Source organism: Pseudonaja textilis, chromosome 1 (assembly GCF_049901715.1).
Source record: "Pseudonaja textilis isolate UNSWEBS1 chromosome 1, rPseTex1.2, whole genome shotgun sequence".
NCBI classification, from domain to species: Eukaryota; Metazoa; Chordata; class Lepidosauria; order Squamata; family Elapidae; genus Pseudonaja; species Pseudonaja textilis.
The window spans coordinates 31,677,198-31,695,455 of record NC_141990.1 but is presented as its reverse complement, the minus strand read 5'-3'; the positions used below and the strand labels follow the sequence as shown (position 1 = coordinate 31,695,455).

Here is an 18,258-nt window from a genome sequence, read left to right as displayed (position 1 = left end):
GGTGCCTACCGTCCCTGTCCTATTGTTTCTTTTTATTTTTCTTATATGTATCCATTTCATGTACTCATAATTATGTCTATACTTTTATCTGTAATCTTATAATTGCTTGACAAAATTAATAAATAAATTTTAAAGGATGTCATTCTCCTATCCCTGGCAGTTTTGACAATGATTTTATCATCTGCTTTGGGATACAAATTCAGCCAGTCCTTTTCCAGTTTAAAGACAAAGGAATGGTAAGCTTCATTTGCTAAGCATCTGTCCAGAATTTGATTGTTTGGAGTGGGGGAAGGACCTCATTTGTAAAAAGGGTTGCCAACTGACGAAAGACTATCCGCCTAAGCAGCTCTTATGCCTTAACCATCAAGTTAAGACTTCAGCATGACAGGATATACTAATGGGCATACATCAAGGAAATGTCATGTATAAAGGCCAACTTGAAAACTGACAACTTTTCAGGTGGAATTTGCACTCTTACTTCGCAATGTTTTGGCTCTTCCGAAACTTTATAAAGAATTTTCAAACCCACAACTATTTCTAGCCTTCTTTTGATTACAACAACTTTTGTCTCGGAGTGGACAAAAATAAAAGAGTAAATTGCTGTGACAAAGCTTTTCTTTAAAATATGTTAACCAGTCGCAGATCTTCTATAAATTTGGGGAAGCCGCCGCAACCACTTAAAAATAGGGATGAAGTAAATAATTAAATATATAAAGAAGGGAAACGAAGTCGGACGTGGTGGGGGAGGGAATCGCTGTAAGCGGGAAAGCCAGAAGCAGAGGAATTAGCTAAACAAAAGAAATCATGGCGGAGCGTTTCTGTTTGGCACCCTCAAAGACAGCGAGGATTATGGACTGGAAAAAAAAAAAACAACCAGATGGCAAGAATGTTGCTTCAGCCGGGTAAGTGGGACAGCAACCCGGGGGTAACGGTAAAAACCCTTCCTGAGTCCCCCTTTCTCCTTTCAAAAAGCCCCCTTTCCCCCGCTGCCTCCATTAATCTCCGCTCCTCTATTCCCTAGTACACTATTAGGAACTAATGGGTTGTAACTTCGTCGTAGGACCGGAAGGTTTCCTGGTCGTTTACGCAACGACCGGAGCGCGCGACGTGTGCCAAAGCGAGTGCCTTTGCGCAGCGGCCGGGGCGCATCGGGGCGCCCGCTCTTCTAAAGGAGAAAGTCGAGGGTGGGGGGGGACTGGGTCTCGCAAGCGGGGATGGCAGCTCTTCTGCTTTCAGCAAATGAACTCGTGGGGGCGTGCAAGGGGGGACTTTGAAAGGCAGCCAGAGGTCCTCACCCTGCTGTCTGGCAAAAGAGTTTGGCTGCGCGTGTTCGTTTGGAGAGAGGAAACGAGGCAGGCGAATAAGGCGGATCCTGTCTTCTGGGAGAAGAAGGGCGAGGAGGAACTGGGGGAACGAAAGCCCCCTTGCTTTCTATTCCCTAGTGAAGCGTAGAGAAGAAAAGGGGACGAGGCGTGCCGGGCGTTTGGTTTTCCCAGTGAGGTTAGATTGGGGTTAATGGTTAACCAAACCGTTGTGGCTTCCTTTGTCATAAACGAGCATCTGATTATGGAGTTGTATAATAAAACAGATCAACTTCTGAGTACATCTACAGTGGTTTTCTTTCCTGCATAGCAGAATAAGCAACAAAGCCCTAATTTTTACTTGTCGGTAGGACAATGTTCTATCAAAAAATACCAAACAAATATACTGATGGAAGAGATTTTGCAGCTCGAAGTTGACCTGTGTGCTTGGTTGTTTTCTTGCAGACGTTTTTATTACCAAACTAAGTAACATTATCAGTGTTAGAAGGGAGTGGGGTTTGCCCTGTCATGTTGCTGTGAATATTCTTGGTGGTTCTTTCATTAGGCTGTTGTTTGCTATTAGCTTATTTGTCTGTTACCTAGTTTGGTAAACAAACATTACAAGAAAACAACCAAGCTAATCAGAGCACCAGGGACCCTACGAATATCTAATACTGCAACATATTCTATTTTGTTCAATAAGAAGTAGGTATCTGGGCAGTGTATAAAATGTCTTCCTGCCATCTTGCTTTGCAATTCAAAATGCCCTCTTAAACTATCATTGTTTACTTTTCAGCCTGGCATATTTTTAGTTGTTCCCTCACCAACATACTAATTTGAGCTACTTCTTAGCTTCTGAGATAAGTCAAGATCACCTGGGTACTGGGAAAGTTGTAATGATGCTTATGCACACAGTACGATTTTTAAAAAATACTAAAAGATGCAATAATAGTGATAATAAAATACATTGCATTTTCTACTGTGCTGTCAAAGATAGGGCACATAAAAATCCAATTCACTACAGCTATCCTCTCTGGACTATGCTTCATTACAGTATGATGAACTAAATGAATTGCAGAGCATTTAGGCATCAAAGTTCAAGATACGAAGCAGAGCAACACCGAATTGGCTGGATGTTTTCAAGCATCACTACCAAAGAACAAAAAACAAGCATCTTTATTGATTTATAAAACTACTGGACAAATGTGATTGACCCAGGAAAAGTTAAGCATTGATTCTTCATATATTTCAGACACAGTTTTTGCATTTGGAAATGCAAAACGTCTTCCCAGGAAGAATATGAGTATGTAGCATTATCAGTGCTCTCTGTTGCCCACAAGAACAAACCCAGGCAGGACATTTAGTGCTTCCAAAAAGGAGATGAAGCAAAAATGAAGTATTCTAGTCTGATTTAGAAGGATATGGCTCTTGGGTTTGTGAACTGTTATTAAAGAGGTTCTTCCATTCCCTTTATAATATTCCATTTACCATGAAATACTTTTAAATTTTAAATAAAATACTCAGTGTCTTGCAGCAGACTCACAAAAACTGGGAGAACCAAGGGTGATGGTGTGGGTATTCCATAGATAAATAGTGCTTTTCTATAGGCTGGAATTTCACCATATATTCTAAGAACAACCAGTAACTACATATATGCTTGCTGTTGAGCTGGAGGTACATTGTTGGAAACTCACAATAAGCGTAAAATAAAAATAGTACCAATTAATGTAGCAATGGGTCACTGGCTTTACTCTTTTCTTGATAATACTTTTTTTTGTAATGCAATATATTCCTTTCTTTCTAACCTGTTTAAAAGAGCTGTTTTACTTATTTGATTTAGAGACTTCAGAGATATTAGCTAATAAAACTCCCATATTCCATGTTAGAAATGTTTACAAGAGGGACAATATGTTTTGTTTGGAAACCAAAACAAGCAATTATTTTGGAAGTGCAGGTGAATGATTGCTGATAGGCACAGGTGTCAAACTCGCCAGCGTGATGTTTCGCAATGTTTTCCCCATTTGCGGAGCTGGCAAGGCCCACAGGCCTCCAGTTTGACATTCTTGGAGTTTAGCAGAACATTTTGGTTGTTCTGGCTTGTGACCAAAGGAATTTTATCTTAATCCTCTTCTTCCCTACATACCCTGTGGGCCAGCCTGCCAATCACTTTTCCTAATGGTGTCTGGCTTCTCTTTTACTGCTGCTGTCCCCGGGTTCAAGAAAGTTGCATCATGAACCTTCCTATTATCCCAGTGCCTTTCTTTCTGTGATTCTCTTTAACAGCTACCACCTGCTATAGCAACTCCAAAATATTTCTGCCTAAAAAACATGTTCGTACCAAATACACATGTAATTATAGACAAGAGCACCAGAAATTAGCCATCTTTTGCAATTCCCTATTGAATATATACTGCTAACTACTTTCTGTTCAGTTTCAAACCTTATTTCAGTCAAAATCCAGTACAAAACAAAACAGTTAACAAAATATTTAAAAGAGAGGAAGGCCAGAGGTATAAAACTCAATCTAAAAAGATAGTATAGATTGTTATTACTATTTTTATTATCACTCTAAATTCTGTCTCTAAAACTAAAAAACTATTTTAAGTTTCACTCTAAAATAAAGATATTTACATAAATCAAAACATTTTCTGTAATACCTATCACTACTCATTATCTCAGCCTCATATTTAGAACTCATTGCTCTTCACTTTTTTACATCATTTCAAGAATGAAGCTTTGAGGAAAAGACCATGTCTCTGAATCCAGAGTAGACCTGTTTAAAATGATGGAATGTTTGTCATGATGAAATTAAATCCCATTCATTACAGGGGGTCTAGTCTTTGTATGACTAAATCTGGTACCAACAACTAATTATTTAAAATCAAATTGGTTCCCTTGACAAGCTCATGTCAATGTAAATGTAAGCATTTCTACCCATTCAACGTTTGATTTGTCTCTCTTAGGGCATTCAGATACATTAGATGGTATTGTAAGTAATGCATCACTTACACTTTTTTAAAGGTAAAATTGCAGCTCATTTAACTGATGTGGGATTCTGATTATCAAAACATATAGACATGTAAAATGTATTGCTAGGATAATTACTATCACCATGTTCCCTGTGTACTTATTGTCAAAAATAGTTTTATAAAAAGTGCTAAAGAACTGGGACATTGCCAAGTAGCACATATTTGATGGTATAGTTGACTTCCCTCTCTCCCTGTATATGTATGTGTGTGTGTGTACACCCACCTCCATACACACACACTTCCAAGGAGCCATATTCAAAGACACCAACAATTAAAGTGATTTTTTACAGTAATAAAAACAACTTAAACAGATACTAAACCATCTTTTAAAAGGTCAAGACATTAACATAAGTAAATTAAAGCACATTAGAAACAGGGTCAAAGTAAGCTACTACAAATAAAAAAGTCTAGCAGTAATTAGTATTCAATATTAAAGTGAATCAGTTGCTCATATTAGTTGCTCATATTGGGAAGGGGTGATGCAGTACGTTACTCTTTCCATGTTACTTCTAATAGAGATGAAGTACAGAGCTGAATCTTTCTTATCACTGAAATAGACACACTTTCCTTTCACACAGAACTTAGTGACTGTGATTAAAAAGCGAGGCTGAAGATTGTTCCTAAAATAAGCAGGAGAAGATTCCTGTATGGGTTTTCTATCAAGTTAGCAGGCCAGGAAGTTCAAATACTCCATATATTTATATAGAGTTTCTCTTGATATTTCCTCCACTAATCTTGTTCACTTGATGATGTGGCATCTCTTGCTTTGGTGTCTCACTCCACTTTTTTTTTTAATACTCAAGTGAAGATTTTTTTTGTCCATTTTTCCTGATTCCAAGAACCTGCTGCCAAAGCAGTGGAGAATTAGGTTCTAGCAGCTTACATACACATTCACATTCAGGCTGACAGCATCTGTGAGCCTGTCACTATCATACAAGTAATAATATTAGATGTAGAACCCATATTCCAATTTGCATATCCTTCCAAAGCATTTCCAGTAAATTTGATTTAATTGATTCCCCAGAATCTTCTGTAATTTATTTTGACTTTGGATTTGCATTTCAACTTCTTATAACTGGGAAACTTGACTGGTAAAAAAATTAATGTTATCGTAAAATTTGGCTAAATATAAGTGTAAAGTTCCTTAGCAACTAAAGTTTTGGAGGTTGTGAAACATACCTTGAACTACAACTATTATGTCTTGAAAACTTCATCCATTCTATTCTTGATTCACTTTTAATCAGTGCTTTGTTTGGCACAATGCATCCTTTCAATCTGACTTTTTTATACTATTATGTAATCCTAGCCAAAGATCATATTATGCATATTTTTATTTATTTCGTCATTACATTTATATTTTCCCTTCCTTGTAGAAGTTCAAGGCATCATATCTAGCACTTTTACAGTATTTCCTTGAAATCTCAGCTCTGTAAGGAAGATTGAGCTGATAACGGCTAATTGAAAGTCATTTAGCTTCTCTATCTGATACTGCCTTGACAATTGGGTTTTCCAGGTTTTGACCAACATCTTCACCCCCTTATGCCACACTAACACTTAGAATGGCAGTCACTGTGCTATGCTGCCAGCATCATTTATTACAAATGAATCTGATTGAAAGACATAAGAATAAGAATTATCTAACAAGTGAAGGAATAAATACTTCCCAATTCTCTGCTCTTGGTCCCCAAATCAAAGGGCATTCTGACTCTATTCTAGACTATCTTTAGTCACTTCCAGCCAAAGGCAATGCAGGGCTAAGTGGATCAATGGTCTGATATGTCATAAGACAGTGTCATTTATGTTCCAGCTAAATTTCCTTCCTCCATATTTTTTTTGTTGCCAATTTTGGAAGCATGCCTGATGTAGAGCATTCAGAATTCAGTGTAAAACTTTCAGCTAATGTGTATTGAGAGGGAAGAAATCTCAGAACTGTTGCTGGATTTGTCTTCCAACATGCTGCATATATAATAGGCAGACTCTCTCAGACTATAAGTGGACAGTAAGATATTATGACATGAATATATATTTTGGAGTGTTGAGCAAAATGAGAATTTCATGCATTGGCAATATAGTGTGACGAGTTCTATCTGGCATGACCTTGTGCTTACAGCGGGAAGCTGAGACATAATGAATTCTGCAGAAAACCTAGTGCACAAAAATCACAGGACATTTCTCATTTTATTTTGTTAATAATACTCTCCTCATTTAATGCCATGTCTATACATTTTCTTGCATGCATCGCATAAGGGAGATGACAAGGCACCATAGATACAGTATCTGATGCACCTCTTCTGAATAATTTTTAAATACTCCAATTAGAGAAAAAAATCTATTGATTTTCAAAACTTATTAAAAGAATTAAATATTATGCATCCCAGTTCAACATGGCAGCTACATATTTATCATCAAAAACGTTGTGATGGTCACTGAGATAATGTTTCCTAAAAACAGATGTATACAGATTTCAAACATATCAGATTTTAAATCTTGATTCACAGCAATGTATCTTGAAACTCTTTGCCCATATCGTTGCATTCATGTGGGTTCCTCTATGCCACTAGCTTTATCCTTTTTTGATGTACAAAGGAATGATAGGAAAGATTCAATTTCTAAAGCTTTTTAACCTAGGTTAGAGATATATAGTATATGGAGAAGTTAAGCTCAATAATAGAGATAAGAAGAAACAGAACTGTCTGAACATAAACCATCTTGTATTGCAGATGCAAAAAAAGAAAAAAAGCTACATCAGTAGGCATGTTGTGTCAAGATTAAGTGAAGTAAACAATCATTTCTGTTCTGTATTGGTCAGACCATATTTTGTATGTTGCATCCAGTTCTTGGGGATCTTATCGAGAGGAAAGCAGCCAAGATGAGACGTCAGCAGGAAGTAAAATATTATGAAGAATGGTTGGAAATGTTGATGTATTTAGCCTGGAGAAGAAAATTCTCAGGTGACATATCATGTAAAGGGCTATCTTGGAAAAAAAGAAATAGGGCAGATTTTTCTGCGTTAAGTAAGAAGATAGGATAAGAAGCTGCCTTTAGACTGCAAGAATTGGACTGGTTACCAGAAAACATTTTCTAAGAATTTTCTTGTGCAATGGCCGATCTTGGAAGATAGAGAATTCTGGAGATGTTTAAATAGAAGTTAGATGCTATTTCCTGTAGATGCTGTCATAATGCAAGGGCTGAAGGTTGTACTAGATCAGAGGTGTCAAACTCGCATTATCACGGAAGTGTCACGTGACGTATTGGGACTTTTGCTAAACCAGTAGGGGGTGGGACCAGCATATGACTCATCTGACCCACGGGCCGTGAGTTTGACACCCCTGTATCTCCAAGGTTCTTCCAAGCCCTTATATTTGATGATACTCCATATGTAATAGCATAGAATGAATAGTGGAGATTGGAGCAGTTTTCCTTGATATCGATATCTTTCTAGCTAGTCTTTAGATCTTCGGCTCTGCTTTCAAGCACAGCCGAACCTCCCTTAGGACTGAAGTTTCTATTATTCAGTGCAGACACACGGCAAGCAAATTTTATGTGACAGACTGAGCTAGCCGATGGCAAATAGATAGATCACTGAAGGATTCTGTGAGCAACTCAATCTGCCTGCCTGCTTTGCCTGATTTTAGGTATAAGTTGGTCTTTTTTAATAAAAAAATTCAATATTTACATACATGGTGAGTTAATTTTGTGAGTTTACTTGCTAGCAAATTTTGAGTTTGCTTGCAAGCAAATTTTCTCTGACAGACTGAGCTAGCCAATGGCAGATAGATAGATCACTGAATGATTCTGTGAGCAACTCAATCTGCCTGCCTGCTTTGCCTGATTTTGGGTATAAGTTGGTCTTTTTTAATAAAAACTTCAATATTTATATAAATATTTATAATATTTACATACAAGCCATGCCCAGCCAGTCACATGACCACCAAGCCACACCCACAAATTAGGCCATGCCCACAGAACCAGTTAGTGGTCCCTGGGATTTAAAATTATGAGTTTGGTGGTCCCTGAGGTCTAAAAGGTTGACGACCCCTGCTCTATTGAATTGAACTAATTGTCTCCTGCAAACACCACTCCCCTTTAGCTCCTCTTTATTCCCTATGGGAGAGGCCATTTACCGTTCACCTTAGCCTTTACTCCTGAGTTGACCCTTGTTCCTTAGCTGGTGCCTTCTCCTGGCAGCTCTGTGCATGTGCACACTGGAAACAGGCTCCAGCTGTTCTTCTGCCCCACTGATCTCCGATTCCGAAGGCTGCTGATAATTGTCAGATGACCCTGGCCCCATCTCTGCCTCCGACACAGAGCACTTGTCAGAGCCTTCCCCAGACTCCAGGACTGGCCCATGTTCCTCCCAACCTCCTCACTGTCCGAGTCTGCTGCCAGCTCTGCTAGCCGCTGGCGGGCCACAACTTCCCCATTCTTCTTTGCCAGATCCTGCCAGACAGAACAGTCAAGTCCACTATGGCATGATTAAGAATCCTGAAAATATAGCGCGGAGTTTGCAGGCATCAATCTCATTTTTTTAAAAAACAACCTTTGGCTAGAAGTTATTAATGCATACTGAAAATTCTTAATTCTGGCTTGCCTGCTCTGTAGCATTGGAGCATTTAGCAGAAGGAATTCATGCCCCCACCCTCCACATGTACAAAATTATCTGTCTTTATTCTGTCCAAACACTGAAACCTTGTCTTGATGTGGGAGAATAAGTGAAAATACCCAAATGCCTTACAAGAAATTCTCTTTCTCATTAAGTCTGCTCTAAATGAGGATTTACTGCATGGGCAGCAATGGCCCCTGGGGGCTTCTTGCTCATAATCCCACCTTGAAAATGGTTCTGCAGTTATTCTCACAAAAATACCAGCACTGTTTTCAGATTGGTATATCAACTTCACACAGAACTAATTGCAACTCTTGATAGGCAATTTATTCATTTGACTTTTCTCTCTTTCTTTCTTTGGCTGAATGCCCTAGTTCTATAATACCAACTAACTTAAACCTTTCTATTTTTCCTCCTTTCCTTATGGATTTCCAGTCTTGAACTGTGAACATTTCCCATTAGGCTGTTTAGTTACAATAATGCAGAAAGCAGACAGTGAATTCTCTTGCTTCTGCTTGTGGAATCCTTCCTGGACATTAGGATATTATGACATGAATATATATTTTGAGCATCACACAAAATGAGGATTTCATGCATAGGCAATACAGTGTGACGAGGAATATCTGGCATGACCTTGTGAATGCCACCAGGGCCTCCAGAATAAACAAAACGGGGAATATGGGAAGCAGATGTTGCGATCCAGAAGAAGAATTTTAGGAGTTTCCATAAAAACAGGAGAATAATATAGAATTATGCAGGCGTGCAACTTTTTCTGAAAGCAGTTCAAGATAAACTTAGGAGGGAGGGAAAATGGAAGATTACAGAGACAAAATGAGATCAACTCCCCCCAAACTAAGCACATAACTCAAAAGTAGAGAAAGAAAAATATGGAATAAGAAATTAGCACAGCTGAGGAACCAAGGAAAAGTGTGTAGCAATAGAAGGTAAATTAGAGACTGTCAGAATAGGCATTTATAAGCAGGTAGAATTTTTTTCTATTGAGCTGATAGGCATCCACAAATACACTGTGCCCTGAAACCTTTGTAAGAAAGGACATCCAGCAGCATCATACATCCTTACCTCAAAGGCCTAATTTCCATTACAGTTTTCAAAACAATTAAAACAATAACAACCCACAGCAGTTGGAAAGACTCCCACCATTTCTTATCTTCATCCTGCACGCAAATAAGAGAGTATCTCACTTCTCTCCCAGCCTGCCAGAGGGTGCTGTTAAGGTGACTGGAAACAGTAAGAAGTAACCCCTGGTAGCAACTCTGGAGTTCTGAGCACAGAGAAAGTTAGCTGCAAAGAAGCAAAAGCTTTATATGGGGTGGGAAAAACATTAGGAAAAATGAAGCAGTGGAGGTCCTAGTGGCTTATGATATTTCATCGTGGTGTAGTCATTTGAGGGAGCAAAGTTCTTGGCCAACCTCTGCAATTGAAATCTCTCTTAAGGACATGATGGGTGTGCTTCTTTCTTTTGCTTTTTCATTTTTTGGATTTGAAAGCATTTTTTTTCTTTGTATTTGTTCATCTGGTTGGGATTTTTGATAGAAAAAAAAGTTCATGAAAAGCTAAATATAATGTTCATTTCTTCTAATCTATCTATCTATCATCTATATATTATCTGTATGTAATTTTCAACAACCTTCATAATTCTGTGTGCAGTTTTTTTATCTGCTCTCACAATGTTCTGAGAAGTACAAAAACTAAAAAGTAATAGTGTTCTGGTTTGTATGTGACTTAAAAAATGAATCGGGCTAAATTGTTTTATAATTAGATCTACAATCCTCTATCACTGATGTCTCTGATCAGAAGGTATCAAATTATCTATTTTTATGGCTACATGAACAGAAAGGTGATTATTTTGGGGGGTGTTCAGAGGTTAAGATCCGAAACATGGCCTTTTGTTCTTATGGTTTGAATTTCACCTGAAACAAAGAAACCCAATGTTTCATATTTGAACACTTTCCTTAGACCTTGGAAAGAGATCCAAGTGAACATTTAAAGTTTCAGAATATCCAATTATACTGGACTCAGGATAACTTACATTTTAGACCATGTTTAGACCATTAATTTGTGACAGAGGATGGAAGAATTGGGTTTTAGAAGATGAACATTCCAAATCAAGAATAACAAGAAGTATTGAACATTGAATATTCAGATCTCCTTATGAAGATGTGGTTGTTTTAGATTTGATGCTATATCTCATTTTTCTTTTGAGGAAAAATCAAAATGAGGACTGGGCTAAATCATTAATTGGGTGAAGTACACTACAGTAATATCTCTGAAAGCCAATGCTGGATGTATTTGTAGAATATTAGTCTATTCAAGGACTAAACAGTATGTAAAGTCTTTTGTTATTTTTCTTTGTTTTAAATAAACCCCGATGTAACACCCACACAAATATATATACATGGTTTCTAAGAATTGTTGGCTTTTATAATGATATTTTTACACCAAATTTTCAAATTATTTCATTGTGCACTGCTGTAGGTTCCATTGGGAGGAACAGCAGGATAGAAATTAAATAATGCATCATTGAATGATGATGATAAATATATGTTAATAACTTTCACATGCAAATAATTCAATTCAATTTTAAACAGACTTTAAAAAATTAATGATAAAGTAAGACCTCTAGAGTAGAGTGTACCTATTCCATGAACTACTTTTTCTAAGCAGCCAGCAGCAGTAAACTACTGTATATTCAGTCTTCATTCACCCATATAGCACACTCATTCTTCATTAATCCATACTATTTCTCCTCTCATTATTTTTTAAAGAATTGTTAGTAATACTCAAAGCTTTGAATTCACCCTATTATATTGTTAACTGTCCTGTTATATATAGATGGGAGCACTTGGGCTATAAGATTATCACTGTCTGGAGAATGAATACATTGGTATATTAAACTCAGTTTTTCCTGAAACAAAGAGCTATTGGATGTTAGCAGACTAATTACGCACATACTTCCATTTAAAATGCATTTAATTAATGCATTGAAATAATACTATGGAACAAATAATGTATATAGTTCGGTTGTAACATGTTTTTTTTTTCAAATAGGCTGGATGGGCTCCATCCTGAGGAACTACAGCAAGCTGAGTAAATAATACATGGAAAGATAATACACACTTTTAAAAGTCCATAATTACATATTTACATGACAGTCTGTAAATTCCATAATTACTTAGTTACACAATAGACCATAACAGCTGCTACTGTCTGTAATGGCAACTCCCACAGAATGGCATTATAGATGATTTTTAACAATATGAAGTAATGTAAATAAATAAATGCATCAAGAACTATCTCCAAGCCATCTCATAGACGCACAGACACAACGACAAAATCAGGTTTTTCTTTTGGGCTTGATGGACAAACAGTTGGGGGGGGGAAAAGTCATGGAACTTTGTTTTTGTATGTGATAACTTAAGCAAGATTATAGTATGCACAAAGATGGAAAGATTTTGGGCTTCTCACAATAAAGGAATGGTTGATGAAGATGATGAAATTTGCTGAGATGGCTAAATTGACTTCTTTGATCAGAGAAAAGACAATATCTACGTTTATTGGTGCCTGGAAACAGCTTATAGATTTTTGAATGAAACAGAAAAAAGTTTATGATTTATGGTTTTGATGATTAGATAGACTGTAGAAAGAAGAAAACCATTCTTATTGTAGAATAAAAGGGAAATTTGTAATTGTACGTAGAAGAGTAGTAAAGAAGATTGGAAGCTCCTGATTTGTATCTTCTTTTTTTTACCTTTTTTGCACTTTAAGATATTTCTTTCATTTTCTTCTTCTTCTTTACATTAGTTTATGTTAGTTTATAATCTTTTTAAAAAGTCTTTAATAAAATTATGCAAAAAAAAAACCAAGTACACAGAAAGACATGCATATCATATGAGTTTTCTTAACTCTTATCTGCAGAAGGTAATCCACATGCAGATGTCCTGTAGCAGTCTTTGCATATTAGGAAGTGTGAATCTCAACTGGGTACATATCTGAATGCAAAAGTGGTGTATACACACTGGATTACTTCCAAAGGTCATGCAACTAAACGCACATCAAATGTAGATGGGAAATGCAAATTTAATTAAACACACAGTTTGGATCCTGTTGAAAGCAATCAATGATTTCTGTATTCTGATGGTCATCTTATGCAGGTTAAACACAAAATTGCACAGGTTACACATAGAACTTTTCAAGAGGAGGCTTCATACTTTTTTTTTTAATATATATATATATATATATATATATATATATATATATATATATATATATATATATATATATATAATATCAATATGCTTGACACACTCAATGAAGTACAGAATGACAGGTCTCTGCCCCATAGGATTTGCAATTTACAATTCAATGCAGGGGAAATGACAGTGGAGTAGAGGAAAATGAGGTCAGGTAAACACAGCACAAATGTACACCTTTCTTAATGTACTTATAGAGTAATCCCGCACATGCCTATTTAAAAATAAGTTCCATTAAGTTGCCTTTACTTGTGATTAAGCCAAATTGAATAAAACACAGTTCAAGTTTGAGTCATAGGATGGAGCTTTTTTTCCTCAGATATAGCAAGATTATTAGGGCCAAACCTTTGTGTCATAGGATGTTAAGAAAAGATGTGTGTATATAGATATTTTACAAAAATTTCCTCATGATCAAAAGTGGGACTTAAAAGTGCTTAGGAATTTAGAAGAACTACGTCTGAAACTAGACTATACATTTTTATATTTTTTTAACCTGGAGCCTCAACCACATTTATACAGATGTTTGAAAATTAGTTAGCTAGTCAATTAGTTAGTTTAATTTATGTAGCTGTCTGTTTCTCATATTTGACCTTGGGTGGTTCATTCAGTTAATGAGCTAAGACAAAGGTAGCTTTTCCAGTTTAAAGAGAAGGTTGCTTCTTAGCCTCAGCTTCAGCTCAACAAGATGAGGAGGATGAAGATGATGATGCTTATACATTGTATACATGATCCCCTATCCACTAGTGCCTCAAACAGTGATATTAATCCTTCTACATTCCTTTTTTAAAAAGAAGCAGGAAGCTGTGACTGAAAGAATGAGTTTGCCCAAAACTATCTGGATTGATACAGCCTACTAGGGAGTCAAAGATCAATCATCAAATGTTATCTTTAGGAAAAGATAGCTAAGTTGTCAGTCAGTCAGGTTTGTGTAACCTCAGGATCCATATGCTTAGCTATTTCTCATGGCATGGCCACTGGAGTGAGATTATGTTAGCTGGCAGTTTTCCATAAGGTTAAAGTGTCCTTCAAGTTGAATTGGACTCCTTATAATTATGGAAACATCCTTGTAGCTTTATTGACAAAATACAAAAGTAGTTTATCATTGCCAACTTTGGGGATTATTATTTTTTTCCTCACATTTATTCACAGCCTGATTTCTTGGCCATCTCCCACCATTTCTACATCATCCTGGCAAAATTTCATTTCCAAGATGAAGCCAGCCACTACAGATAGTTCTCGACTTAAGACCACAATGGAGCCCAAATTTTCTGTTGTTAAGTGAGACATTTGTTAAGTAAGTTTTGCCCCATTTTATGACCTTCCTTGTTAAGTGAATCACTGCAGTTAATTAGTTAGTAATTTGGCTGTTAAGTGAATCTGGTTTCCCCATTGATTTTGCTTGTCAGAAGGTTGCAAAAGGTCACATGACCTTGGAACACCGCAATGGTTGTAAATATGAACCAGTTGCCAAGCATCTGAATTTTGGTCACATGATCATGCAGATGCTGTAAAGGTCGTAACTGTGAAAAACAGCCAAGTCACTTTTTTTAGTGCAATTGTGGCTTTGAACAGTCACTAGATGAACAGATGAACAGATAGTCGAGGACGATCTATATAGCTATCAGAAAGCTGCAGGCAGAAATTACAGTGACCAGCATGTCAGGAAAGCAAATGATCAATGCTACATTGACTGCCTAACAGATCCAGGGGTGGGATGCTACCGGTTCTGCCCGGCTCTATAGAACCGGTAGCTCTGAAGAGTAGCAGACATTGAACCGGTTCTGTGTTTGCTGCTGTTTGGCCCACCTGCCCACCCGGGCTCTTGCCTGTCCTTTATTTCCTGCTTTTTCAACCTCAGCTGCTTAGCGCAGCACAGCTGAGGTTGAAAAAGCAGGAAAAAAGAGGCTTTTCAAATGCTGTGCACCTGTGCACAGCGCTTTTCAGCTCTCCAGGTGGCATAAGGTTTTTTTAAAGGTTTTTTTTTTTACATGCGCGCACAGCATAGTCACCGAACTGGTAGTAACACTGGTTGAATCCCACCCCTGAACAGATCCTCTTATGTTGTTTCAGTATGGGGCAAAATAATATTAGTAAAACAAGGCCTTACCCCAAAAACTGAGACAATAGTCTGTCTTTTAAAACAGGAATATGAAAAAGTAAGCAATGAGAGGTGATGCAATGCTAACAATTGGATGTAAGCTAGGATTTGATAGATTAATATGCTTTGCTGCTTGATATTCATTAATCTGCTTTGACAGGGCAGTGAAAGGATAGTCAGAATTAACTTTATGATTTCTGTTTTGATATAGATTTTATTGTTTCTCTTTGTTTGGATAACATTTTATGTAGATAGGAAGGCTCCCTAAACTTTCAAAACTATGGAATTCTTAATCTAATTATTCTTTTACAAGATCAGTGATTTTTGTTCCCATGAGGTTCATTCCTTGCGTAGAGGTTTCCAGTGTTAAAGATTGTATTAAATGGAAAAAGAAAGAGAAAAATCAAGCAAATCCAAGTATCAGTTCTTGAAGGTTGTTTAAAGTGTTATCATTGCTATTATATGAAACATCAGGATGAATATGAAGAAGACCATTCTGGGAGAGAAGATTTCCAAATTGCAGCTGCTTCTAGTTGGCCTAAATGGAGTAGGCTTTGCTTGCTGTCTGTATTCAGAATTGAAGAATTCCAGATGTTCCTACCAACCCAGAAAGGTTTCATACCATGACAGACTTATGGATATTTGTAGAGGTTAACAGGAATTAGAGATTTAAAGAGTTATTTCAAGTCTATATTCCTGTTCTTGTTCCTTTTCAGCTGAGAATTATGAACATGTTTTGTGAACTTCAAGGTGCTAAATTGATTATTCTAAACTAATATTTGCAATGCAGGGATTAACAATATCCAGGTGCAGCTGAATTTATAACCAGTGGCGAGTGACCGTGGAATCTCCTGCCCCAAAAGACCTGAGGACCATTTCTGCTGGAACGGTTCTTTCAGTTCTGGGCATTGGAAAGTGAAGGGTGAAGAAACGCACCATTTGACAGCCATAAAAGTCAAGTGTTTTTGGTCAAAAACAAATGATTTGTTTGTATATGGAAGACTTCATTTGCTGCCTTTTTTATGGTAATGCAGCATAAAGACTAAGACAGATATCTTCCCTGTAGTGTTAACTACTCTAAGAGGTAACATTATGGAATGTCATCTTTTACCTTTTATAATGATAAATATTTCTGAAACATAGCGAAGTGGGAAACCTGCATGTATTAATATGTCTATCCTGTCTTAGAATAAAGAGTAAATCTACAATTTATTTTAACTGGAAAATTGTCAGAAACTAAGTGATTCCTGACAAGTAAAGAATACACTCATTGTACATAATTCTTTTCTTTGAATGCCTTTCATATATTATGAAGAGACATCATCACACTAACTGCCCCACCACAGAAATATCGCTAAGGAAGATTTTAACAAAGAACACCCTACCTCAATCCTGATATCCTTCTGATGTTTTGCATGCCAGTTCCTATAATTAGCTCAACCATCTTTCATGTTATCTGGAGATTATAATCTTTGAAGTGAGCACAACCTTTTGTCATACTATCTGGATATATAAAACCCAAAGGAGAGCAGATTGTGGAAGACTGCAGTATTATTTTGTGATAAGATTTGCAGCCAATGTCTCCTTATTAGTTGTCTTTGAAACTACAAATACCAATACCAATAAGAAGGGATAGTAAGGATCATAAGGATAGTAATAATGTTACTGTCATACAACATGGCTAAATGTACATAAACCTTAGCATTGTGAGAATTAGGTTTTTAGCAGACTGATGGCACGGGGGAAGAAACTGTTCATGTGTCTAGTTTTGGCATGTAATGCCCTATAGTGGTGACCCGAGGGGAGGAATTGAAGCAGTTTATGTCCAGGATGCGAGAAATCTGTAGATATTTTCTCAGCCATCCTTCTGATACACTCAATATACAGGTCTTATATAGAAGGCAGATTGGTTGCAATTGTTCTTTCTGCAGTCCTAACTATCCATTGGAGCCTGTACATGTCCTGTTTGGTTTCTTACCAAAACAGAGTGTTATAGAAGTACATATGACAGTCTCAATAGAGTATAGATTGATAGACTCAATAGGATAGATGGAGCCATCAATCAAGTTTTTTCCCTGATTGTATAATTTTATATGTGTTCAGTGACAATTATATTTATGAGTATGCATAAATAGAAAACAAATTTTGTTTCATGCTCCTTACAATCACCTTGTAGTTCAGAAGTCAGCCGGACTCCTCCAACTGTTTTATTGCTCCAGGTTTCATCTGAGAAAAATTTGTATAATACAAATCAGCATTCTTCCCAGAAAATAGGGACATATAGAAATGTTACAGATATGTATTGGAGGAGGGCTGATTCTCCTTAAATTTCATTGATAAGAAGGTGATTTGCATCTCAAACTTCATGAATAATTTTGGATCTCTATCCCTAACCTCTTTGTCACACTGGGTGTCCTAAATTTGGAGGAGTTTAGAGTCCTGGACTGTCCTGCATCATTTATGTTGTGACTTCACTTCTGACCTCAGTTTTGAACTAACACTTTTTAAAGGCAATGTTTTAAAAAACCCTATTAGGGAGAAATACAAATAGACAGATGAATTTAATGTTCTGGACTAGATTTTGTTTAGAATGGCTACCTGTCTGCACTTCCAATATTAACTTTATGAATTTGTTTCATATGGCATCTGACCTCTTGGTCCTAGTCTTTATTTTGAAATCAATGAATGATTTATATTTTGGCTTTAGTTGCACTGTTCAATGAGCATTACTCTGATTTGTGTGCGTGCATGTGTGTGGTATGTTAAACTACCTTGAATGTTGGAAGATAGTGAAAAGCAGGTTATGGGGTCAATCACAAATTAATATATGGGCACTACTGCTGATAAAAAACCTTCCATGGAGCCATTCAGGGAGCACTTTTCCAAAGTGCCTCTGCTTTCTAGAGTCAGCATCAAAAGTTCTGAATTTCTACTCCAGAAAAGGGAGTTTGACAGC

At 36.9% G+C, this 18,258-nt stretch overlaps 1 long non-coding RNA gene across 1 annotated transcript in view; it reads left to right on the top strand.

The window, feature by feature from the left end:
- The first annotated feature begins 731 nt into the window (after positions 1–731).
- The window catches only part of LOC148127557 (uncharacterized), a 275,653-nt gene continuing 258,126 nt past the window's right edge, over positions 732–18,258 (top strand). The window contains exon 1 of the long non-coding RNA XR_015742989.1: positions 732–902. This is a non-coding gene — a long non-coding RNA (uncharacterized LOC148127557). The remainder of the gene's footprint in view (positions 903–18,258) is intronic.